The sequence below is a fragment of the Acomys minous genome, assembly GCF_964271855.1.
Source record: "Acomys minous genome assembly, chromosome: 4".
Classification (NCBI taxonomy): Eukaryota; Metazoa; Chordata; class Mammalia; order Rodentia; family Muridae; genus Acomys; species Acomys minous.
Window position 1 is genome coordinate 9,795,244 of NC_140486.1, and position 27,377 is coordinate 9,822,620.

General features: G+C 44.0%; 1 protein-coding gene across 1 annotated transcript in view; it reads left to right on the forward strand.

Annotated features, from left to right (window-relative positions):
- Nucleotides 1-15,128: 15,128 nt before the first annotated feature.
- The window catches only part of SETBP1 (SET binding protein 1), a 363,443-nt gene continuing 351,194 nt past the window's right edge, over nucleotides 15,129-27,377 (forward strand). The window contains exon 1 of the mRNA XM_084778779.1: nucleotides 15,129-16,276. The gene's annotated coding sequence lies outside the window, so the exon portion shown is untranslated. The remainder of the gene's footprint in view (nucleotides 16,277-27,377) is intronic.

A 27,377-nucleotide genomic window follows, 5' to 3' on the forward strand; every position in this document is an offset into this window, starting at 1 on the left:
CAAAAGAAAATATCTGGGGCTAATATCTTAACAAAATGAAGTCAACTTACAGATCATCGTCTCATTTAATAAGGAAGATAATTTGTATTAGGAGGCCTCTACAATAAGTTCTTCTTAAAACCTAACCAAAATATGTAATATGTATTAACTTTGCAATTCAAGCAGTAATATGAACATGAGATAACTCCCAAAAATTATATATTGGAGGCTTAGTCCTCCCTTAAGACACTATTGAGAGATCCTGCTTTAGGACATAGGTCCTAGTAGATGAGCGGTCACTGGGGACATGCTCCAGGAGAGGATTTTGGGATCTGGTCCTTTCCAGTCTGACTTGGTTTCTGTCTGCCATTAGATGTCCAGCTTCCTCTAGTACTCCATGGTGCTACTGACTCCTAGAGCCCCAAAGCAATGCAGCTAACGAACCGTGCACGGAAACTGTGAGTCAAAACAGCCCAATCTTTGCCCAATCTTTTATTTAGCAGTTGTTGATCTTAAGTATTTTATAACAGAAACTTGACTGAAGCACTTACTCTGCCTTATATGGCCATTAAAATGAGAAGTTATTAAGACAATACTTGGAAGTTAGTTGAGAAACAAAAATCTTAACAGAATGTACTGGCAACGGTCTTTAAGAAGTTGGCTGTTGCTTGGGAAGTGGGTAGAAACGAGGAGGGAAGAAACCCCATTAAATAAAGGATAGCTTACCATGTAGAACCTGGCTGATGACCCTGCGCTCACTTGGTGTTCTAAGATGCCAAGCTCCTACTACTTCCCTGCATTGTCTTAATCTCTGAGAAACTACAATCCTGCCTGAAATTTCAAATGGCATTTTTATTACTACCATACTAACCAGAATAATATGGCCATACCTTGTTGTAAAAAAAAAAAAAGGCTTAAAGGATAGCTTTATTCCTCATGTGTATCAAAAAGAGTAGAGACTTTTATTTTGAAGTAGTATTAATGAATGAAGAGAAGAGAATCTAGACTACAGTAGACTGGAAATTCTATTAGAAGACGCAACTCTTAACAGGAGTTGCATGGCCACCAGAGCTCAATTTCATGTGGGTAGATAGGAAGTTGAGCATTTTATTTGTATTTCCTCTAGCATCTACTAGAGGCATCTCCACATGGGTGGAGTTCCCAGGTGGTTGTAAAGATGTATGTGCAGAAATATATCTAGAGATACCACGGAGCATAGGAAGAGCTATTGGCAATAAAAATTGGCCAGTGAAATCATTCCTTAGTGAACCAATGCCTTTCTCTGCTTCTCAGCGGTAGATTTGACTTGTTGGGGAAGTAGAGTTTGAGCAAGGTCTCAAAGAATGCTGACATTCCTGAGTAAGCAGCAAACAGAAGGAAGATGTAGAACGTTCCACAGGATACTCACAATAGTACAAGAAAGAGAGCAGTAGGCACGGGGAATTGACACACCTACTACGCTACGGGCAATGGGCTTGAGTTGTCCATTTCAGTTTCAACTATTTCTTTGGCGTACATATTTCAAGAGGCATGACTTCACTCAATTCTTCCTTAGAGAATCATGAATAATATTCAAATGAAGATTTTTAGATGACTGCACAAATTATGAAAAGTTTACTTTGTGATCTTAACTACAAAACCGCTGAAATGCAGATCAAACAAAGTCCAAGGCAGGATTAGTTTGAAATTAACAGGTAATGGTGGAGAATTGTAACATTAAAAACAGAAGATAAAACCTGAATGATTTGAGCCGGGTGTGGTGGTGCTCACCTTGAAACTCAGCACCAGAGAATCAGAGGCAGGAGAATGTCCATGAGTTCAACACATTTCTGGTCTCTGTAGTGAGTTTCAGGATAGGCAGGCATGAAGATACAGAAATGCTATCTCTAAAAACCAACCAGCCAGTCATACAAACAAAAGCCTGAATGATTTCAACAGCTTTCTTCTCTTGCTTTACTTACAAAGCACGAGGAAAGATTTTTGTTATTTTCTGCCCCAATTCTTCTTTCATTTCCTCCTTAATTATTTCTTAACTTTTTTCAAAATACAACATTTGGGCATTAAAATTTACTATATTATCAACTGTCTTATCCGTTCTATTGGGTTTTGTCTTTTTATTTCCTTCTAGTCTTAGAGGTTTGTTTTGTTACTTTTTTTTTCTGTGTTCTCTAGATAGGAAATTTTTAAAAAATCACTGAGCTTTAAGTCTCCTGTGAATGACAAGAAAAGCATGGCTTTGCCTGCGTTTGAAGAGTGTCGCTGTATCGTATTTTAGTTATTAAGTTATAATTTACTACTGTGATTTTCATTGTTTGTTTATTGAGCTACTGTGAAGCATGGTGCTTAAATGTGCAGGTCACTGTTGCCCTTGTCACTTAAAGGTTTTCTTTTTGAAATATATTTCAAGTTGACTCCATATTGATCACAGATAGTTCTTTGACTTTTAGAATATTTTAGTCCTGTGAAGCAGTGTTGATACTTTTGTTTGGATAACTTCCAGTGCCCTAATTTCCATCCCTTCAATTTCTTCTAGACTTTTAATGCTTTAGAATAAACATGTATGCTCCTTCTAACCTTGTGCAAATTCTATTTTCTTAAATATGTTAATTATAGTGATTTACAGTCCGTATCTGAGGACCCCCAAATCTGGATCACGCTTTACATTTTTTAGTTATTTCTTTTTCTTTGTTCATCTCTCTAGTTATTTAGTTAACTTAGAACTCGATAAATATGAAACATTTGGGCATCAAAATTACAGCTCTTCCAAAGAAAGTGCTTTCGTAATTATTATAAGCAGTTGACTGCAATACAGTCAGATAATGAATTAACTTGGACTTAAAAGAAACCATAAGGTTCTGTGTGTAGATCATCCTTATTCTTCACTTTTTGTTCATTTTCTTTGTTTGTTTGTTTATGAGTCACAGTGTCTTCTGGGAGGGAATGGACTCTAACTCACTATGTAGCTGAAAATGACCTTGAGTTTCTGATCTTTCTGTTTCTATCTGGTGAGAGTGTATAAGCATGCAACTGTGCTTATGTGTGGTTCTGAAGATAGATCTCAGGCAGGCTACTCAATTGAGTTATACCAGGACCACCACCACCACCAGAACCAGAAAAACTAACAGGATCATCACCACCAGCACCACCAGAACCACCAGGACCACCAAAACCACTACTACCACCACCACCACCACCAGACCCACAAAAACCACTAGCACCACCACCATCAGCATTGTCAGCATCACCAGAACCATGAGCACCACCGGGATCATCACCAGCACCACCATCACCACCAGAAAAGCCACCAGGAACAGGATCATCACCATCAGTACCACTAGGACCACCAGGACCACCAGGACCACCAGGACCACCAGGACCACTAACACCACCCTACTTCCTTACTCTTTAGTCTAAAGTTTTTGAGAATTCCAAATCAAAGCTTGGGGGGTTTATCAGAACTTTATCAGATGAAGGCTGATTTTTTTTTTTGACAAAGTTTCTCTGTGTAATAGCCTTGGCTGTCCTGGATTCACTTTGTAGACCAGGCTGGCCTCAAACTCACAGAGATCATCCTGCCTCTTCCTCCTGAGTGTTGAGATTAAAGGCATGCACCCTCATATCTGGCTTGCCCTTCTTTACACTTTGTATTCTGCTTTGAACCACTGTATTTTTTCCAGAGGAAATCTGTATAGGAACTCTCCCTGTGGCTGCAACCAATTCAGATTCAGGTATGTAGAAATGATTAAACTGCAATTTTGTTCTCTCAAGCTTCAGATATTGTCACATTCTTCTCAGCTTTTCTGTCACGTGCCTAGACTCTTGCCCCACATATGTTTTCTAAATCAGCAAATGCCTTGAGGAAAGAACACCAGTTTTTCTTTTTTCAAACATTCAGCATTTTGCTTCTTTGAAAACGACAGAACCAAGTGTTGTGGCCTCTTTGGTTGCCTGCTAATGCCTTCAAAGAGATGCGATCTCTTCTGACAAAGGAGATGGACACAGTGCAATCCATCCCATTATAGCTAGTGACTGATAGCTAATTTTTTCCCTACGAGGTTAAAAACACACTCATATAAATCACCTGAAATCTGACCCCCAAGCTTTGCTTAGCCAAGAGGGACATGCCAAAGTACACAGAGTTTAAGAGAATCAACAAAGAATGGGGAGGGAAAAGTTTAGAGGGATCTGGCAGGAAGACTCAAATCATGTGAGAAGCCCTACCTGCTCCCTGAGAAGTCTATTAAAGAACCAGTCACCTTGGCTAGCCTGGACTCCTGTATGCCTTGACAGGACTTGTTAGTAAACTCCACCTCTCTTTCCTGTCTAGAGCAGAGACTCCAGGCTGTCTCTTTGTATGTGGCTAGGGAAGGTGTTATGTTTCTTGCAGTCTCTTTTCATGATGATAAGAATTATAGAGGTGAGTTTTAGATACATCTACTATATAAGGAGATCATCGCTGTGAAATACAGAAAGCCTTTGTGAAGACTGTTGTAAGGAAGGATCAATTTCTAGGAAAGATCTAGGGTAAGGAGAAAGCCACAGCATGGGAAATCTCTATCAGTATCTAATAGTCATATACTGGACTAACTGAAGTAAAGTGCTTATTTCTTTTCTTAATTCACTTAATATTCTCTGAATGGGATATGATAGCTATATATACAAATGACGAAATAATTTTAATTTGCTCCCCAGCTAACAGGCTTAGCTAACTTGCAAAAAACTGGAACTTAATCTGCTCACAAATAAAACCAAGACCACCTTCTTGATATAGAAGGATATTTCCGTCAACATCTATAACCTTGATATATAAATTTCAATCCCATCATGGGTGTCAAAACTATATGATTTAAGGAATACCTTGGCCTGCCTCTCAGTTCCCCATTTTTAACTCCATTTCTCTAAGCAGAGCAATGCCGAGACAGTGGCCACTTTTCAAGCAACAAGATATGTCATGGTTTCCTATTGAGATAGCCTGTCTCAGAGACTCAACTTTCAACATCAGGATAGCCTCCACTTGAGTTTCAGAGCCAAGGATATTTGCTTTGACATCAACATACCACACTGGGCTCTCAGACACCACTTCTGATAGCTGCATTATATCCACTAATTCTAAGGCCTAACTTGACCAGTTCTCACTTTGCCAAATCTAAGTCCGTGCCTTGCTCTTTCTCACAGCGCTATAAGCAGGTCTCCCAGATGCTAACTGTACAGTTTCCCACCTGGATCCTTTATCACCACACTCTGCTTCCTTTGTCAAACCTACTACCTTATCTTTGATCCTTTATGTCAGTTGTGAAGAAACACTGGTAATATTGGAGGCGTCCCCTCCCTATATGGTTGACCTGGTACTTTTAGAGGACTGCTCTCCAGAATCCCTCACCTTCTCAATAAATACAGCACACCTTTGACCTCTTCCATGTCTCTCTTGACACAACTAATAAATAAATGAATTCTAAAATTAAAAAATAGAGATGGCTTTCATTTGTTCTGTGCTTCATACTAGACAAAGGGATTAGTTACTGTTTTTGTCAAGAGGCACCTTTATTTGATGCACAGGATATATGAAGAAATCATCATTTTGTCTGTCACTAAGAATAAGTGTAAGATTTACTGATTCACTCATTTTTCCATTCTCCTCTTGGGTATAACCGTGTTGGGTTATAGATAGGACTGTGCTACTCGCCGCAAATTTGCAACTGTTTCAGATGTTGTCTTAATAGTCAAAACATTACAACAGACAATGATAATCCTCAAAGGATGACTGATCACTGTGAACAGAACTTAGCATGGCTTGAAGAAATGATGGTTTGGATAAGAGATACAGATAAATTAATTGGCATGGAGGGCAGTCAAGTTTACCAACTGGCCATCCTACGGTGTGTTTGGTTTCTCATATGTATTATACATCATCTCGTTATTTAGAGATTCAGAATTCAATGCTAAGAAGTGGAAGATGGGGATGGAAGTTCATGTAAGTATTTATACTATAACTAGCTAGGGAACAATTTAGGCAGAGCTTGATGGTAGCATTTTTTTCTCTCCCCCCGGCAAATCAAGCCTCCCCTACTCTGTCCAATTTTAACAAAGGATAATACTGATTGGTTACAGCCAGTGTTCTGTACACCTATAGCATTATCTATGAGAGTCCTTTCTCACTTAAAATGCAGTGAGAGTTTTCAGAAATAAAAGGCCTTGGAGAAGTTGGCTGAGGCTGTGGAGATGAGGCTGTGCACTGATGTAGGTGGCTAGTATTTGTGGCTGAATCAGAATCATCATATTTAATTTCTCTTCAGCTAAAAGTTACAGTCACCTCAAAGAATTAAAAGTGTGTCCCGGATACAAGGGATGGGATAACCCTTGAGATGTAACAAGAATAAATTAATAAAAAATTTTTAAAAAAAGAAAAGAAAAATTTTAAAAAATGTGTCCCAAGCAGGGATGGCAACTGGCTGTTCTTTGTATAGTCCAGTGTCTGTCATTGTGCCAAGTGGCCCCCAGTCTCAGTGTATGGAAGGATGGCCTCACTATACATATTTGACACTATAACAATTACTTTTGCTTTTAAACAAGTATTCTTATTTTTAAGGAATGTTTTATATATACAATTTCATTAACTATGGTTTATTCTTTGCTTTAATTATTTTTTTTCTTTTGGTATTGTTTTTGAAATAAGGTCTCAGCTACCAACGTGGCTTCACATTCATATCACTCTTTCTGTGTGCACCTTAAGTGCTGGGAGCCGAGTTATGTACGCAGTGGCTGACTCTCAACGGCCCCAAATAGTTTTCTTCTCATTTTTCTTCTAACTCTTTTTTGATCGTGTTAATCGTTACCAGATAAACACTTAAGGACTGAGAGAATGTGAATCTAAACATGGAGACTCCAAATCTATTTCCAAAAGCCCTTCGGTTACAGTTTAATGGAAAATGAACCATAACCAATGCGAATGCCAGGGTCTTTTTTTCCTCAAGGATAACATACCCAAGTACCCTCACTTTGAAGCTCATTGAGGTAGCTGTGTGACAAGGCAGTTCACTTTTCCTTGGGCTACAGAGGTATCTGCAGTCCTTGACATCTGAGTACACTGGGAAGGGCGGTGTAACAGCCATGCTGTGTTGCAAGTTTCTAAGTCCTGCCTTGTTATTGTGTGTTCATCATACATTTTCTCGCCTGCTTGTTTCTCTGCTTTTTCCTCTCTTCTCTACAATGTTTGGTCCAAATGATCACTAATGAACCTGCTAGGGCACTATCATTTGAAGTCCCAGTCTTAGTTCACTTAGCTTAAAAAAAACACACACAGAAATCAAGCTCATTCAATATCTTCTAAAGCATCAATGTGGCGAGCACCTGGGTGCTTCTCAGTGACTCCTTGGCTACATAGTCTTGTTATAGAAAGACTGTAATGGGCCGTGGATAAAGGAGCTGGCTCTGAAATCAAATTGTTGGGTTTCAGGTCCTAATTCTGATAACTGTTGGTTGTGCAACTTGTCTCAGTCTCTTTAGATGCTTCTGTTCCATGGACTTTGTTTGCAGTCGCTAGGATGTGAGGGTGAAACAAATGACATTTTGACCAGCTGTATCTGGCAGGTGCACAGACTTGAGTATCTTAATGACAAAGAAACAAAAAACAATTGTAGATTTAGATCTCTGAGTCTGGAATGAACTCATTTTTCAGGAAGAAGAGTGTTTACCCATGACAATGCTCCTGTAATTTGAAAGTTTTCTTTTTGCTATCCAGATTTCTCTAACATGATAGAAATCAATCTGTTAACGTTAATTTTATAAAACAGTTTGTTTCTCAGTTTCTCTCTTAACCTGGCTATCACACCAATAATTGAGACCCTATGATATTATTTTAACAAGTTATGCAGCATAATACCTGAGCAGCTGTTACTCTATTCTTAACCCTCTAAACTAATCTGGTGTCTTCTCAGCATACAACTCAAAGATATTTGCACTTTGTGGTTTTCCTGATGCAGCTCCTCTCTCCTGATGTCTCCTGAACCTCTGCCCTTGGCTGAATCCCCTACTTTGTCCTTGAATTCCTTCTCCCTTGGCTGGCAGGAAGTTCAGCCCTATTCTCTCCCTGCTCAGTGATTGGCTGTATGGTGTTTTATTAGCATATCAAGGGACAATTGGGAAGCAACAGTGTTTATACAACAATGAATCAAGAGATTCTCAGAACAAGGATTGCAAACAGATATGGGGAGGGTACAGAAATCAGCATTTGAATTATACAATAACCTTATACCTATATTAATTCAACAGCCAAGGCCAGTGAGCAATTATAGGCTGACAATTCCACCTGCTCATGAGATGCTCCCAGGTAAGCCAACTTCTTCAGACCAGGCTACTATCCTCTCTGTGCAATTCTTAGGGAGATTCAAATTATTTAAAACTTTAAATGTTGAATATAGTGTACATGGATGTTTTCTTTTTTCAATTCTCAAAATTTTATAGCATTTATTGACAAACAGCCGCTGAAAGAACATCTCATCTTATTCTCTACCATAAAAGAGCATGCATGTATGTGTTCATGTTTGTTAATAACAGACATCATTTTTAATTCTTTCTCAGATTTTCTCCTTCCCCATTCATAGGCAGTCTTGTCTGATAGAATAGATGGTGAGCTGCGTGAGGCAGGCAAGAGCTGCCTATAGAGTACTCTCATCGCTGTGGCTGGTGCCAACACCAACAAGATGTTAAGAATAGGGTATAACCTGCTCCAACCAATGACACAAAAGGTCTGTTCCTAACAGTGCATGATTATCTGTTAGTAAGCAAGTTCTCTAGTGGAAGAACATGTGTCTACAGTTTTCATATATCCAGTGCCAGATTCATGTCAAACACAGTAGGTTCTCATGAAAATATGCCGATGGTATATGCATTTTCATGGCATCTAGCAAAATCTTGACATCTATATGTTTTTCATATGTTGTCTCACTTGATTTATTTTGATGCCCACTGTACCTCCCCCCCAAAAAACATTGATACTGTATTAGTGCCAGTTTTTAGAAAGAAAAAAATAATCACAAAACCATAGAAGTACATTCAATGATTTTCCTTGGGTCAAAGCTAAACCTAGTTAATATCAAATATAATTTCTTCTCACATTCCATCAGTTTGGTGTCATAAGTACTTAAATTTGCTGAGAGTATTCACTTTTCATTCTAGGCATACCTGATATCAGTGATGATCATGTCCTATATTTCCTCTAATTCTTCTGGCAGAGAGCTTTGAGTTTGTTGCCTCTTCCATGCACCTGCCCTGGGTCGGTCGTGACGCACTTCTTTGGGGACTGGGAGGGAATCAAATACTCCTCTGTGAGGGAGCTAGATTCCAGGGAATATTTGTATCCCAGTTACAGGGTTTCATGGAGGTTTAGGGAAACTATGGTCAGATGTAAGCCAAGGGATCAAAAGCGAAAGGATGATTTTTGAGATGGAGCACACTGTTAGAAGGAAGCACAGGCTGGGACCGGTGTGATTCTGTATGGGGGGAGGGAAATGGAGGGAGGACCCGAATGAGGGAGAACAGGCTGGCTGTGGTTTCCTGATTACCACCAAGCCTCGAAGTCTGATCACTTCTCCTACATCCGTCTACTGTGGAGTTTCCTTGCAAACTTTCAACACTCTCAGCATGAGCACAGAGCATGTAGCTGTATGCCTCTTGTTTTCAGTGGCCATGGGGAGGATCCTGATTGCTTCTTTTGTGCTGCCCTACTGAGATATCCTACAGGCGCCTGTGCTATACAGAGATATGAACATAAAGTTTTTATTGCTGCACACCTGAACTTTAGACGGGAGATGGGAATGCTGGAAGGAAAGATAAACCTGGTTTTTAGGATCCCAAGTGTGGGATCGGAACGGTCTGGTCTTGTGAGAGAGCAGGTGAGGTTAATCCACTCGAAGACCAACCACCTCGTGCACGAGCTTGATTGTTGCCAGCTGAAAAGATCCTGTGAACAGACTCTGGGAGGAGATATACAAATGAGCCCAGAACTGGAGGTGGGGCTTTTTAGAGACTTCAGATAGTTTTTTTGGCTATTTATTGCTGCACTTTGGGATGCTCCTAGAGAGAACCACTCTAGGGAAGGCTTCGGGACTCCGGATCCTGCTGAGGTTCTGGGTTCTGGTTACTCCAGGTTCCAGCAGAAGAAATCCTGCTGACTACACCAGGAGAATCATTCCTCAGAACTGATATCCTTATGGTTTTGTTATTGTGTTCCTTAATCCTCTTTTCCTATTGTTTTGGTTAGTTGGGTTATAAGTGGCGTATGCTCGGTTAATAAGTTTGTAATAAAATATATTAAGAAAATGGAGCTTACAAATGCTTCAAGTCTCAGTGCAGATTTTAGGCACTCTAAAATCACAGTGACATTAAGGTTGACAAGGAGCCACAAAATAAAAACCCAAAAGGATGTTACTCTCAGACCTTGTGACCTTTCAAATAGTGAAAACTACCACTACCTTGGAGGATGCTCCAATGAACTGTGTGCTTTTTGAAGTCAATTTCTTTTAGCTGAGAGAGCTTCAGTTTCAAAGTTCAGTCTGGCAAGTGTCCACCTAATCTGCATCTGCAGTGCTTATTAAGGATCTCCAACAATTAACCACTACCTTTTGGCTATATATCGGCTCTAGGCACACTTTTGTCCTAAGATGGTTACGTTTTGTTCATTGACATTGAGCAATCGTGGTAGAATCAGAAGTGGCCGAAGAAGAGAATCCTTCCATAGGCCTGGGTGGGAGCCATGAAGAATGAAAATTGCATTACTCCTTCCCAGAGAGGAATGACAATACTTTGGGGATGGTAGAATTAAAAGCTGCACCAGAAAAAAACAAAAAACAAAAAACAAAAACTGCATCCGGAAGGATTCATTTAAAATATCCTCTCAGATTTTAACAATCAAAGCCAGAAGTTGAACCACATCATTGAGTTTCATAATGTAACTTTATATCTGATATTTGCTTTATATTTCATGATGACTCATGCTTTGGGCAAGGCTATGGTGCTCGGTTTATTGATGAGGAAGCTGAGCTAGAGAGAATTCAAATTCCTTACTTGGCTTTGTCCCATCAGTTAGTGTTAGAGCAGAGGTAGAGCCACAGGATACGATCTCTGCCTCTCTGTGGTACCCGGGCTGGTCATCTGATTTACTTCTTCAACCATCTGGTCATTCGAGATGCATGACTTATGTTCATCCAAAACAAAGGTTAGGCATTATCAAGTTAAAATACTGGAATTTAAAAATAACTGCCCCTCCAAGTCCACACAAATCTGACTCGGTTCTTCTTTCCCACAACAGGATCCAATAGCAACTGGATCACATCAGTCCGGGGACAATCATAGGTCAATATCCTTTATAAAGGATTGGCTCCGCAATGTCGTCCTTGTGAAGTGGCTTCAGCGAGCAAGCCAGTTTATTGGGTATGTAATAAGCTCCAGGTCCAATTTTATCCAGTGAAGACAACGAACGTACAGTATAAAGTCTTGAGTTGAAAGAAAGGAAAGGAAGGGTGTGTAATATTTTGTGGCACACTTCTCAGGGCAGGAGGCTTATAGATATGGATCCTGATTGTTTCATTCATGGGGTGGGCACACTGTTTTCTGTTATGTTGAGTTGAGATCTGCCCCCCCCCACCTGCCCCCCATAGCCTTAGCTCACTGGGGTTGTGAGCTGCAAACTCAATCAAGTCTTTATCTTCCCTGATGCCTTTCTTATGTTTAAGGACGGCGTCACACTCCACTCTGACTGTTCCAAGTGTGTTCTGTCCTGCTGAGGCTGAGTGAGACTCTCCTGTCTTTGAAAAGGAGAGAGACAGAGAGAGAGAGAGAGAGAGAGAGAGAGAGAGAGAGAGAGAGAGAGAGAGAGAGAGAGAGAAAATTTCCTTTGGCTGGCATGGCCCTCAAAAGACCTCAGAGTTCTCTCTTTCTCAAAGCTGAACATGAGGAGCCAAGAGAGATGAAAGGACTAGCCAAATAAATCTAGAACCAAGTCTCCTTGATGCTCCGGCGTGTGAGTTTTCAGTTTGCATCATACAACGCGCTTCCAATGTCTTCATTTCAAGAAGTGTTATTGAACTCTAAATGTAGCACAACCATCCTCTGTTCTGGCACCTATCACCCCACTCAGTTATATATGCATCTCTTTAAATTAATGTAACCTAAACCAAGACAAGTTCTATTCACATCCTCACCACACCGTGTAGGCATGTCCTCCCAAGTGACATGGAGCATATCCAAAGCATTTGGAACTTTAAAAAAATAATAATAATTAATGCTGACCCCCTTCAAGACGGAGAAAATCAAGATGGATCCCAGACCACAGTAATTCTACCAGCCAATTCTTATTTAAAACAAGAAGCATTATGTCAGAGCATGCTCCCTCGCCTTACTGAAGCTAAGAATAACTCTTCTATTTGAACTTAGGAAGGGGGAATAATTGATTCTGAGCATTTCATTATACTGCTTGAGCTCAACTAAAGGAGGAACAGGTGGAGCAGCCTCATTTCCTTCTACCTGAGAAATGGTGGGAACGGTTCTTGCACTCCGGTCTGTATCTCAAATGTACACATATGGACATAAGTTGTCAGGCGCCCTGGGATGTGATTGCCCTGCATGTCCTTGCATTATTCCTGCGTAGATTGTGAGGGTAAGTGGCACCACACTATCACTGTTTTATAGGATAAGCACCTAGATGCCTGAAGCACAAAACAATAGGCCAACTGGCAGCATTCTACTGCTTGATCATGTCAGAGGAAGAGTGGTCCTCACTCGCATTTATTGACAATGTCCGTGCAAGGCATAGCTCAGTCCTCATGAATTTTACATTTTGCTGAGAAAATACATCTTAGGGAAAAAATATGCGTTCAAAAGGAGAAAGGAAATATGTATGTTAAATGCACATAAACAGTAAATTTGCAGGCGTGTTAAGGACACCTCCGGGCTGCCCCGTCTCTTCTGCACTTGTTCACTGTGTGCCTTATAAGCATCATACTTTTGTCTTCCCATACCAGGTTGTGCATAGGAGTTTCCGAGCCAATCTTTCCTCCTCAGTTGTGAGTTCTGTGAGGATAGGGTCTGTGTCTTAATCTAGCTACGCCTCTAGCTGCACCCATACGATCAGCGTCTCGCCTTTACCATAGTTTAGTGTATAATAGTTTAGTGAGCACATGATCCTGAAAACAAAGATGTGCAGGGATGAGAGATGCAGGCCATGAGTGTTCACATCTGGTGCTCGGATCACTCTTTCACAACTCCGTGCAGCACTGTTTGCACATCAACTGCCTTGTCAGCCTGAGACTTGCTCTTCCAGGCTTTAGTGCTGAGATAATCCAAAGGTGGCCTATCAAGGAAGAAGATGAGATGAAGTGCCAGGACACTCAGGACAAGCTCTGTGTTAACAAGGTGTAGACACCCCAGGAAGGTGCCTCCAGTCTCTGTGAATCCTTGATTGCTACATCTGAATAGCATTATATTCATAAGGTAACACATCAGCATAAATTAAGATGTGTAAACACAGCATGTGCAAGTTTCTCTCTATATATAAGACAAAGAGATATAGTATCCCATCTTGCCATGGTCCCCTCACTCACATCTCATAACTAGAGACAGGCCATTAAGCAAGAAGCGTTCAGTGCTGAGTGAAGGGTCTAGAACCCATTCCTGACTTTACTGGGCTTGGGATAGTCTACTGTTTTCTCAGTGTTTTGCTGCTAGGAGTTCACTAAGTGTTCTGCGCTCAGTTTGTACTTAACCAACTACTGAAGTGGATTTTAAATAAGACACGTGTTTCTTTTATTTGCTCTCAAAGCAACACATCATAGGACTGAAGACCCTGTAAACAAACCAAGAAAAGTGGGGTTTTTTTTCCCCTTCTGATTATGACATCTGTCAGCCATATAGTGTGGGAAAGACATTCTGATTTCTGAGAGGCATCCAATGAGAAATGGTAGGAAGTACACCAGACACTACTCTGTCCTTTGGACTTAGGGCTAGGATTCAGAAGTCTGGGAACATAAGCACATAGCCATTTGATATAAAGACGGTTTGGTTTGACGTTGCTTCTGTGCCTTGATTTCTGTCCCCGTTGACAGCTTACAGACACTACATTTTTTCTAATTAAGCATTCCTTTCTTTACTAATAACAACGGTCAAATATAAAACATGATAAAAGACCCGTTGAAATGGTACCCTCAATGAAGTCTTGCAGTGACAGTTACAGGAGAAAGCTCGTGCCCAATCAGAACAGTTCTCTGAATAGCAGACGAAGGAGAAATCACACTTCCTCCAATCTTTGGACACTCTACGGGGAAGAGAACCTTGCGTGCAGTTGTATGGCAGAATTTATCCCCGCAGCGGAATGGGCGAAAGTAGTGGCTGATGTGGCCCATGAGGGGAACCCCCTTGCTCACCTCCGGATCGTTCTATTCCTCAGTCCACATGACCCCAAACACAGAAAATATGACAGGCAGGAACATCCTCAAAACCCCTATTTTACTGGAGGTCTTTAAGAGACCCTTTGCAGATGCCCCAGAATCATCGCATTCGTCTTATTTTGTCACATGACACATCAGCATAAGCCTGAGGGGTTTCATTGCTAAGGTGTCCTGGAAAGACCCTTGCAATCCAAATACAAATTCTCAGAGAGAGATTTAAAACAGCACCGTATTTTATTTATTTATTTATTTTTATTTTTGCCAGAAAGGAAGACATTCCTTTCATCTTGTTCATTCTGTCACCCTGTAAAGGGAACTGTGTGTCAATGTGCATTTGTCATCTTGTCTGGTCCTTGCCTTCATCAAGGGTCCGGGTCTACTAAATAACAAGGAACGCACATGGGCATCTGAATGCAAACAAGTAGCTTAACAAAAAATATTAATCCCTGGGAGTGAAATGTAATTACCAGGTTAAAAAAGAGAGAGAGCGCGCGAGAGAGCACCCATTTACGAGAGCCTATCACGTCTCGCGTCTCTGCACGCCGCTCCCCCCCCCCCCCCCCAACACTGCTCCTGTTGTGTCAGATAGTGGCAGTGTTGAGCCCGGGAACCGGCGCCCAGCCCGCGGCGGTCCCCGAGGCCGCACAGTCTCCGCGGCAGACTCTGACTCGTTGGAGCTACTGGGCCGCGAGGGCGCTGGGGAGCGGGAGGGGCACGGAGGGGGGGGGAGGCGAGAGGTCCCCGATCCGCGTCCCCGAACTGTTCTCTCTTTCCCCCAACCCCTGGCAAGAGCCTCGCTCCCTCCAATTGACCGAAAATCACCGAGGGGGGCGGTCGAGAGAGAGAGAAAGAGAGAGAGAGAGGTCGTCAGCCGCTCGCCGGCTGCGCCTTCCTGGGCTCTGCTGGGGAGCGGCCCGGGCTCGCGGGGCGAGCAGTGTGGGCTCCTGCGCCCCCTCCGAAGCAGATCTACGGGTGGCAGTCCCCGTCGGCTCCGCCGGGCTGCCGCTCCAATCCTCCCCCTCCCCCGCGAGCGCCCTCCCCCTTCCTTTCAGTAGGACTCCGGGACTCGGGAGAGGGCGCGGGAGGCAGGCACACGGGCCCGACCCCACTCCAGCGCTCGCCAGGGACGCGGGCGGGCGGCGAGGGGACGCGGAGGGGGAGCAGGGCGGGCGAGGCCACAGAGCGGCGGCCGCGGCGGCGGCGGCATTAGCGACCGCGGGCGGACCAGCAGCGGCAGGGCCGGCGGACGCCGGGAACGAACTGCACAGCTCAGCAAAAGCGCCCCAGCCCTAGGCGCGCCGCCTCCTGCGAGCCCAGCCAGGCAACATTTTGTAACCCTCCAATCCATCCTTTGGAGAAAAGGGAAAAAATAGCATTGAACGGAGAGACGGGGAAATCTTCATAATATATATGTACATATGCATGTTTATGTATATGTACATATATATATTATATTTGGTTCCTGCTAAAATTAGCCGGGTTCGCCGCGCGCCTGTGTGCGAGTGTGTGCGAGTGTGTGTGCGTGCGGGCGTGTGTGTGAATGTGATTACTCCAGGACTCCTCGGGCTCCGGAGACGCCATTTTCCCCCTTGATATCTCTCTCCGTAAATCGGTGGCGCGGCGGAGGCGGTCGCGGCGGGCGGGAAGCGCGGGGCTGGCCGGGGCGCTCGCCTCCGCCTGCGCGCCCGGGGGCCCCGGCGCCCCCCGAGCGAGGGCGGCCCGCCCCCCGCGACGCCGTTTGACAGATGCTCGTCGCTATGGAGTTGCCGCAGCAGCACCTTTGGGGGCTCGGACGAGCGACCGGAGGCGGAATCTGAGCGAGCGCCCGGGCCAACGGAGCCAGAGACGCCGGGACATGGGTGAGCGAGCGCGGCGACCTTGGCGCGGGAGCTGGGGCGCCTAGTCTCCCGCCGCGCCGCGGGCCCAGCGCGCCCGGGGCCGGGGGCGGTGTGTGCCATGCATGCAAAAGTTCACGTTGCCTTGCCGGGGCTTTGACTTTGCACTGGGCTGGAAAGGGGGTGGGGGTGGGGGTGGGGGACCCGGCCAAGGGGGCGGGATGCAGGTCCCCGCGAGGCTGCGCGGGGATGGGCGCGATTCCGCCGGCTGGTGGGTCGGCAGCCGTGCTGACTTAATTGGAGTAGCCCGTTGGTGGCGGTGATGGTGGAAGCTTCGGGCTGGAAGGCTGGGAGCTTATTGAGTTTCGGCTAATCTGATCCCCTCCCCACCCCCTCCTTATGCACCCTCCCTTGGTCCTGCTGTCGGCTGCCGGGGCTGGCGGGTTTGGCTTTGGTGAAGTGGACTGGGGAAAGGGAGGGAGTAAGGAAAGGGGTGGGGAGGTGGCAGAATATTTTCCCCCCTCTCTTTGTAACTTGCAGGTTAAGTGGAGCTAGAGAGCTACATTGTAACCTAGTGGGGGTGGTGGTGGTAAATGTATCAGAATCTAAAGTGTCCTTAATAGAAGAACAGGCGAGAAGTGGTCCAGCCAATGAAGGTTGGTGCATGGCTGTGTTCTGGCTGTTAGTTTCTCTCGCTCTGTGTCTCTCTGTCTGTCTCTGTCTCTCTATCTGTTTCTCTCTCTCTCTCTCTCTCTCTCTCTCTCTCTCTCTCTCTCTCTCTCTCTCTCTGTCTCTCTCTCTCTCTCTCTCAAATCTTAATCAGTGGATTTGAGTCTCTTTCTTGTTCTCTCTGGGCTGGGGATTGTAAAAAGGCAGGAATTCCCTTAAAAGCAGAGAATGCCCCTTTGAAAGCACGCATTGTGTGCGTTTGTACAGGAGCTGAGGGCTTGGGAATTAACGACAGGCTTCCCTGTTCGGTGGTTTCCAGTGGGAAATCACTCCGGAAAGGAAGACCTTCAGTATGGATTTATTGTTTTTGTCTTTGGAACCATTATCTCTTTGACCAAAACACTATCTGGGAAGTTCCTCAGAATCCAAGCCAGGTAAATTGGACTGGGCAGATCTATAGCAAGAAGGTGATAACGGGGACACTGCATTTGGTGTCTGTGATGGAAGCATTGTTGGATAATTGCAATTTCCGATCCGTAGAGCATGATGCTCCTAAAAAAAATAGTAATAAGTTACTGCCGAAATGCTGTCTTCTATGTTCTCTCTGTGCACTCTCCCCTCCCCTCCCCCCGCCCTGCATCTACTACAGTTCTGAAATTGGACCCAACTACAGTATTTTATTGAAGATCAGGAAAGTTGTTCAGTTGGAAGTAGGGGATGAGGCTAGAGACGCTGGGAGTGTGGGGACGAGTCGTTACTCCCCTCTGCTGCTGCTGCGTTTATTCTCTATGCGTCTTTGTGGGATTCTCAGCATGTGTATCTGTCTGAAAGGACTGTTGAGGGAAGGATTTCCGATTTGTTTCCGTTTCAAATAAGCTGTCCCGATAATCTCAATGGTTGATGTCTGATACTAACAAGGGTGTGTGTGTGTGTGTGTGTGTGTGTGTGTGTGTGTGTGTGTGTGTGTGTTCTAAAAGGAGAAACTCTCCTCTAAAAGGGAGTGCATCTAGAATTCTAAAAAAGCTGTTTTCCTGCGTTGCCCCTCGTCTTCCTGACCATAAACATCCACACCTTTCCTGTTGAAGTTTGGTTCCAGTCTTCATGGAAATGCTGGTTTTACTTTCTTCTCCTTCTTCTTCTTCTTCTTCTTCTTCTTCTTCTTCTTCTTCTTCTTCTTCTTCTAATTGCATTCCTTTCCCCTTTCTTTCCCTCTTCATCCCATTTTATAGTTTGTTTAGTTTTACCCCCCTGAAGAGTTGCACTGAAAAGTGATTTCATAAAGGAGCTGTCACCAAAACTCTTTGGCAGTTTGGGCACATCCCCCCCATGATCTTCCAGTGCCTGCAGATTAAGCTCCTGTGTTTCATTCTAACTCAGTGATTTTGGAAGCTCCTGTTTGCTTGATCTCTGCTGAAGAGGGGACCTAGAGTGGAAGAGTCTTCTCTGTGGCCACATCCACAGACCCAGGCACAGTTTCTTTTATTCACCCTAGTTAAAAGAAGCCTGGCTGGCAAGAGAAGGTAGTGCCAGCTGGCGGCTGGGGAGGGGGGCAGGAGAGAGTTTATGACCTTTAAGATGCAGCCCCTTTACAATCCTGCCTCCCTCTTCTCTTGACTTCTGTGGCTTCCTTCGATTGTCCTTAGGACTCCTGGACGGAGGCTGAGCTCTTTACTCTGAGTGGGCTTTACATGTGTGTTTCAAAGTCACATTGAAGCTGCTGTGTTTCTAGGCTGTGCTTTTACCTCATTGCTGGTTACCAGCAAAAGGATATTTAAAAAAAAAAAAAAGAGTGTTCCAGGCAAATCAGAAAAAAGTAAGAAGGCAAATGTGCTTGAACAGAGAGCATTTCAAGCTGCAGGAAATGTAGTCCCAGAAAATACTGAGGCCAGGTACCTAGGGTGTTGCTTGGCACACAATCTTTTTCCTCTGTGAAAGAAGGAAGGGGGAGGGGGGAGGGGGAGGGGGGAGGGAGAGCGAGAGAGGTCTCCCTTTGAGGAAGTTGAGCTGTAGTTGGAGCTGGCCTGTGCAAGCTGCTGCCACTTTAGTAACCTGAGCTGAGCTGAGCTGGGGGAGGAGGTGGGGATCACAGGCAGTCAGGAGACACAGGGAAAGGGACTTGTCTCCCTGAGAAGGAAAAATAGATGTGTCACTGAAATAAACAAACTGGGGGTGGGGGAAGGAATGGCTGGAAGGGAACATGAGGCAGGGTACATCTCAGGCAGAGTGGTATTGCTTAGGAAGGGACCACTTGGAGCTTGGAAGGAAATAACTGCCTTATATGCTTATGAGCAGCTAGGCAAGCGCAGGGCTGTAATCTGATCTTTTTCATCTTAACATCAGAATGCTTGGAAAGCCTTGTCCAGAGAGGCTCAGTTCTAGGTGTCCCTTGGGAAACTTGTGGGTACACCTGAGGGAAGCAAACAGCCCAGGCTACCAGCAGGGCATCTGGTCCCAAACTGGCATTACTCACAAGGAGCTACTTTGAAAGGTACCTGATCCTAGTGAAAGAGGAGTGGGGATCAGAGCTTAGGTTAGTGTAGAATTTAGTTTGAGATAGAATCTTGCTAAAGAATTAAGCAGGAGAGCACTCACCTCTAAATTTCCCACTCCTTTTCTTCTGTTATCCTAACTTTGAATTCCAGCAGGGGCCAGATCAATATTTGTGTGGCACAAAACTATACATTGAGGAGAGGGGGTTCCTGAACAGTGGCCATTGTTTCGGCCGCTCTATAATCTCTGCCGGGAAGCTTCTGTAGCCCATGCAAAGAGAAGAGCAGAGTGTACTCAGATGTGTACAACATCCTTTCTGGGGTCCGGTGGAGACACTAAAACTTGGCTGGGCTTTCCTTGGCCTCCCAGAATGCCAGTTTCTTCCTTGGAGACTTGAAGCTTTAATTAAAACCAGAAAGCTATTGAAGACAGACCCAGCCAATGAAATTCTGTTTTCTGTGATGCTCAGGGATGAGAAATAAATAATTTTTTTTTTCTGATGGCATTTCAAGTTGCTTCAGTTTTACTCATGCCAGAAGAGCTGGGCACATTATTACTAACACATTAGCTTTGTGTAAGGAATCACAGAGCTTAATGTTGGATGTGATGGGGTTTGTTCCAAGACCCATGGCATGAGAGAATCCAGCAAGGGTGGGGCAAGGGCGCATCTGGAGTGCTCACAACATTGTACCAAATAAGACATCCTTGGAAAGTCCTCACTGAAAGTCATTCTGCCCATCCGCCAGGTTCTTGTGAGGAAGGGGACAACATTAAATTCTGTTCCTATCCTATAATGTGTTATGAAGTTGGGTCAGCTGTAATGAAGCATGTGGAGGAGAATAGCCTTTTTTGTTCTAGTTATGATTTTAAAAGTGACAGCTCAGGCCCTGTTGGTGTTGGTGCTTTCGGTTTCTGGTGAGGCTGCACATCATGGCAAAAACCAAAACGAAACAAAAACATGGTGGGACAAAAGGAAAAAAAAAAAAGGTGTTGAGATCCCAGAAACTTTGAGCCCATGTCCAGAGTGAGTTAAAGATCTCAGGCTAGGGTTTACCTCTTAAGTTTTCTAGTTCACCACAATGCTGATTTGGAGATTGAGTTTTTAATGCATGAGCCTTTGATGGAGGTTAACACCCAAACTTTCCCTAAAGGTTTGGGGCAGAATTGAGTAAGACACATTTTGTGTGTGTGTGTGTGTGTGTGTGTGTGTGTGTGTGTGTGTGTGTGTGATGGGGAATGGGGCTCTTGTTTTGTGAATTCTTTTCTTTCTTTCTTTCTTTCTTCTTCTTCTTCTTCTTCTTCTTCTTCTTCTTCTTCTTCTTCTCTTTCTTCCTCCTCCTCCTCCTCCTCCTCTTCTTCCTCCTCCTCCTCCTCTTCTTCTTCATTTAACACAGGGCTCAACTATGATACCCTAGCTGGCCTGGAACTCACTATCTTGACCAGGATGGCCTTGAACTCATAGATCCTCATTTGCTTCTGCCTCCCAAATGTTGGAATTAAAAGACTGTGACACCATGCATACTGTTCTGTACACTCTTAGTGAAGGTGGTGGGGACACTTTGTCCAACCCAATCCTTGATAAATACTAAAAAGAAAGCACACAAAGGCACAGCATTTATTTTCACTTGTGTTATTGTTCTAAGTTTGCGCATTCATTTTCATCTAGTCTCCTACTAGATTCTTATGTTCCTTTTGACACATTGAGTCAGAATTAAATGAATGTCAAGACTTGTTTGGATTTTAATTATGCATTTCATAGGTATAGGCTGATCAGCTTTCCTGTTAAAGTTGGAGTTTTACCCCGTTGAAGAGTACTCTCTAAGGCTGAGGAAGTATTTTTCACAGTCTTTGGCTTAGAGACCAGCAACTGCTAATGTCTACAGTTCAATGCAAGTGATGCTAGTGTCAAGTGAACAATGTGGTCATTCCTGAAGCCCACAGCATTCCTTATGGTGGTTCTCAAGTTTCCTAATGCTGTGACCCTTTAATACAGTTCCTCATAATAAATTTAATTTGTTGCTACTTCATAACTGTAATTTTGCTACTGTTATGACTCATAATGTCAATATCTGATATGCGGGATATCTGATATGTGACCCCTGTGGGGGTTGCGACCCACAGGGTGAACCACTGTCTTAGGAGGAAGCAGCTGTCTCCTTCCAAAAACTATGTTGGACTGTGGTAGGTTGTGATGCATAGCCCCATGTAAGACACAAACTGAGTTGCCATGTGGACTCTCAGGTGGGCAGAGGCCTTTCCAAACACTGAGGCAAGAGAGGGGATACACTGTGACCTTTGTTCAGAAAATTGATCTAACTTAACTTTGCCCTCCAAAAAATATTCCCTTTCCTATGCATGGAGCTTCGTTTGTTTCAAAAGCATCTTCTATCATATCCACCCCCTCAGATCTGCCTAGGATGGAAAGTAGGGAAACAGTTATTCCTGCTCAGAAGGTAAGGCAGCAGATGCCTTATGTTGTCTGAGGAGATACCTCTTAGTGCTCGACCTAGGACAGGCCATGTAAGTGTGGACAGCCTCGCAGATGATGTGAGATCTGTTCCGGGTCCTTCCGTATTACTTCCTGGCTAAATAACCCCTATCACTTGAGCAGCCTCTTTGCACCTCAGTAACCTAGCCAGGAAAAGAGGGATAAAGATGTCTTCACCCCTATGTCCTAGAGGCTATAAGAATTAGGTTACGTTTTGTAATTTGGCCACATAATTTTGGTTCCCTTAGTTCTTGGGGATTTTCTGTGCTACCTCTTGGGAACTGATTCTGGGATTAGCATTGGCGCAGCCACTGTAGGAGGAACGCCCACAAAGCCCTGGTGTCTTGGAGTTCAGCATATGGAACAGGATACACATATCAACTGATGAGTCAGTTGGGCTTCTCAGCTCAACCACCTATGGGTGACATGATTAGGTGTAGATTGTGCCAAGTCTCTGTATGGCCCGGCCTCATGCGGCAGCCATTCCAGCTGGACTGGTGGAAGCATTAGCGCTCCGGGGATACTCTTTCAGGGAAGAACCAGGAGCAGAAGAGTGAAAGGACTCAGTTCTTCAGGGAGGAGACACAGCAGGCAGCGCAATGAGATGATCTCCACCAGAGTTCCACGGGGTCATGACATGCCACCTGAACTGGACTAAGCTCTCTGAGGAGAAGCACTGCTAGCACACATGTCTCTTTGCTAGCACGAGAGCCTGGGATGCTCTTTGTAGCCTCTTGGCTTCTGGAGTCTTCTATGGTCCTCTTCTTGAGCTCCCTCCTACCTGGTACTCACTGTGCTGAACCAGCAGCAGAGTTTTCCTTAGTGCTCACCTTACAGCGGTTTGCAGAAAACCCCACTTGTAGCAACACACAGGGTTTCTCCCTCCTTTGGGTTGGTTTCCTTGATAGCATTGCGCACTCTGTCCCCTGTCCCCTTTAACACCTTGGCCTACTCCATTGCCACATCCAATCTGGAAGGTGCCCTGACCGGTCCTGTTTAACCAGAGCATCTACCTCCTGGGACAGCTGGCACCACTGTGCCTCCTTGGTGAGGACACACTGCATGTTCCTAAGCAGCCCTGGGTCACTCTTCCCAGTCACCAGAGCACTTCATGTCTGTAAGTGTGGGCTTGGCATCCAGCCGTGCTGTTTTGATATTTCTTGCACTTGCCCCACCCCCAATTGTAGACCTATCTAGAAAAGGCACAAGCTTGCCCCTCAGAGCCCAGTACTTATTTAGGGTTGACTTACATTGTGTGACTACATCACAACAATTTATGTAGAACTTAGACTATTAAGAGTAAATGTTTTTAAAATATACCAAATGGTTGCAAAGTGAAGCAACATAGGAGGACCTCTTAGAATGAGTAATAACTAGTTATGTTAATAGCTTATCATAGTTTTGGCTGCTATAAATCACCCAATCTTAGCTTCTCCCTTAAAGCCTAAGAGGTAATGATATTTTACCACACGGCTATCTTTCTAGTCAGCGGTTCCACTCGTCCATTCAGTAATCAGATGTTTACTAAGAGGCTGCTAGTGTGTCCTCACAACTCTCACTAGTGTGTCCTCACAACTCTCACCCTCACAGCTCTGGATGTTTGCTGAAAATTCAGTCTTGCAACCTGTTTTGCACACCATCTTGCCACTCAACCACTCCATCTTCTTTGCTGCTTCCATTGGCCTAATTCTCAGCTCAGTGGTGACGTGAGGAAGCCTGATTTTGCAGGAAAAGGGACAGAAAGCCACCTAGAAGGGAAATTCAAGTTTGGGGGTGTGGGCTTCAGGCTGGGCTGGCAACCCACTAGCATGGGTGAGGAGTAGGTCCCACTGCCTCTCCTCTTAGCTTTACTCATTGGAAAGAGAAAATGTTGAAATTGAAATGGCCAGTCTCATCTGAAGTTATGGGACTCTAGATCTAAATGTGTCCAAGAGATTTTAAAACTTTTCCTTAAGCACAGAGATCTTCAAAGTAATTTAATGACACCCGGACAACAGTCCAAAGCAATCCTCGTGAGAATTAAGACACTCGGTTTGCTGTTGGATGTGGTTGAAAGAGTTATGGAAGGGGAAGTTGGTGCCCTGGGGTAAATTAAATCAGAAGCTCCCCCAATTAGAGTAGAAGAACAGGCTTACAGGAAGGGGGGTGGTGGTGAGGTATGTATGAAGCAACACCACAAAAAGTAATGTGGAAGGAAGCAAGGGGTTAAATTATCCTCACCGCTTTTGAAGCCTCTCCCTCTTGGGTGGAATAACTAAGCGGACACAAAGGAGGTGGTTCAAAGCCAACTCTGGAAACTCCAAAGCTGTCATCTTTGTTGGGGCTTTACTTCTGTCTCCTGTGCCCTGTAGGCATCTGGGATCTCTGCTGAAGCTGCCTCATTTACACATCTTGTCTGGCTATCATTTCGTGTTGCAGATCCTTACAAGCTTGAGGGCTGAGGCAGAGTGTTTGCTTCTGGGCTACCACGCCAACCCCATAGCACTTGCCTGCTCTGCCACTGTGTTTTCAAAAAATGGCTACTGGGTTGCTTTGTACTGTGAGAGAAGAGGGAATCCACAGCCACAGTTTTCTGCACTGTTGCCTTAGGTGGGATCAGGGAAAGGAATCTTTGTCTTAAGGTACTCTGAAAGGTTAGTGCTTTTTTATTTTAATTTATTTTTTTCTGGAGTATCTGGAAGCACACCAGTTGACAAACTAATGGAAGCTATTGAGATGCCATGGTTTCTAGCACCAGGAACTTCTAAAGAATTTGAGATGAAAATGAATGGAGAAACATCAAGCAAGTTGTGTAAATAAAACAAAACAAAACTATTTTTAATTTATTATTATCTCTCTGTGCCAGCGATGTAGGCTGTCAGAGGAAAGGAGATGCTTGGAGTGGGACATGGAGAGATACAGAGACAGTATTAGTTGAATTTGATGGAACCAAGATAATAGCTTGGGAATGCTTGTTGGAGCTGGTGGGGCATCATATTCTTGGAGCAGAATAAGAAAACATGGGTAACAGACTCTATGTTAGTGGCTATGCCCATGACTTTTTGCTATGTGAACAAGAAGATTTTTAAAATTTTTATTAATTTATTCAGATTACAACTCAATTGCCCATCACTTGTATCCTCCCATTCCTTCCTCCCTCCTGCTTTCACCTTATTCCCCTCCCTTGGGTCTATGACTGAGGGGGACCTCCTCCCCCACTGTATGGTCATAGGCTATCAAGTCTCATCTTGGTAGCCTGCTTATTTTTTCTTTGAGTGCCACCAGGCCTCCCCACCGAGGGGAGGTGGTCAAATATGGAACACCAGAGTTCATGTCAGAGTCAGTCCCCCTCCATGACTGTGGAGAATGTCCTGTCCATTGGGTAGATCAGAGTAGGGGTTCGATGTTTACTCCCTGTATGGTCCTGAGCAGACCCCCCTGAACAGGAAGATTTTTGATCTTGTTTTTTTAAAGCATACTTAACACTGGTGGCCAGAAAGCATGCTTGACACAAAAGCACCACGGCCTTTATCTCTGCTCCTTACATTGTCTTTAAGAGCTCTATTAAAGCAGTTGGGTCCACATATATTTTCTGAAGTCTTAGCATTACAGATTTTATGGGACTTTCTGGTTCTCTTGGATAGGGAGGTATTTTCACCCTTGGCAAGAGGGCTATATATATATATATATAAGCTAAAATAGAAGCTACCATCCTTCAAGTAAATTAGGAACATTTTCCCAAGTGGAGTTTTGCTGCTTGTGGATTCATTCTAAGGTGTAGTCAGGGAAGACTTCAAGAAGGATGTGCTTGTTGGAGGAAGTGAAACAAGCAGCCTCTCTTAGAGGCGGAGGACAGTTGATAAGGTGGCAGAAGTTGAGCCTGAAGTGAAGTATGGATTTAGAATTACCTCCAGGAAATGCAGGAAATGAATGCTAATCCTGTGCTGCAGAAAGCTGTCAGATGGAGGATTACGTTGTGTGCAGTAGGAGTCCAAGGACCACTACCCAGGTCAGGGAGATCCACGAAAGCATATAGACAGTCTGAGACTTGAGTCTCACCCAGAACAAAGACTAGGTAGGTGCAGGGGCTGACAGGTCCTCCACCTGGGAACGTATGAGGGAGGAAGAGAGAGAGAGAGAGAGAGAGAGAGAGAGATCAGTTCAGCACAGTTCACTGCAGGTGGAGGAAGCAAGGCGGAAGGGCTAGGACCATAGATCAAGACTCTAGACTGAGCTGAGAACCCCAGATCAGTCTCCCAAATGCTGAGAGTACAGGCCTGAGTGTAAGGTGGGTGTGCAAATCTGAGATTTCTATGTATGCAGGGTTGGGAAGAGCTCTGACGTCCAACCATGCTGCACTCAACCCAGTTCTGCTCATCACCAGCCCTGCAGCTGCAGACTGATATTCTAAAGAAGTATCTCTAGAATAAACAACAAAATGATGTACAAACATTTGGATTGAGGATTGGCCCTTCTCTGGCACTAAATACCTCACTGCACTGGAAGTGATCTTTAAGAGTTTAATGCCTAATTGGAGAAGGACACACTGGTTTCACCAGCAATGTGATGTTTAAATGGCAGTTCAGGATACCTAGAGGAGAAACGTTATAAAGAGAGGGAGATAGAAAGAGCATTTGTTCCCCTCTGTGGTGGGCCTAGCACTTTCTTTACTGCATAAGGGTAAGTTGTGTCAAATTATACTTTATGTTCAAATGACAATGCATAAAGCCATTGCAGAATCAGATGGTTGAGCGAAGGAAGAATTTGAACTAGACCCACCAGTCTATTCAACGTTTGAAGGCCTTCCTAGAAAGATGAAGGAGCTCATCATCTGTTATTCTTTCATTTGGTTTGCTCCCATTATCCCAAATAAAAATGCTCTTTTTATTCTCATTTTACATGTGTCCGGGGTTTGATTGACTACTTAGTGTTGGCCTTTTGGCGTTTGCTCGTGTTATGAGTTAAGTAACATTTGGTCCATACAGAACTCTGCATTTCAGCAATCCCTAAACTTTAGTTTTCATATGTATAAAACTGACACATACCTGGATTAAATCAGATTAAAATTTATAGACATATAAGATATCACAGTATACCAGATCTGTGTAGACGTGTCTTTACAATAGATCCCTATTCTCTTCTTGAATTGGAAGTTCTGTGAGCATAATAATTTCTAACGGATGTATCATGATTCATCTGTTTTGACACCGTTCTGATGTGTTATTTTTTTTCCTCTCTAAGAATCTGTGTAGTGAGTAGGATGAGCAGGTGAGAGACCCAATGCTAAAGGATGTGGAAGGATGCGGCAAGTCAGATGTGGGAGTCCTGTGGATAGAAGCAACTACGGGCTTTGATAAGAAGCTGGCTTGTCCTTGTGTTTTAGATAGATAATAATATAAAAGAGTGATCATGAATTTACAAGCTAGGCATCAATGAGGAGTGGTGATACAGTGTTTCTGACAACTGCACCGTTAGGCGCTTTTGTTGTCATAGTGCAAA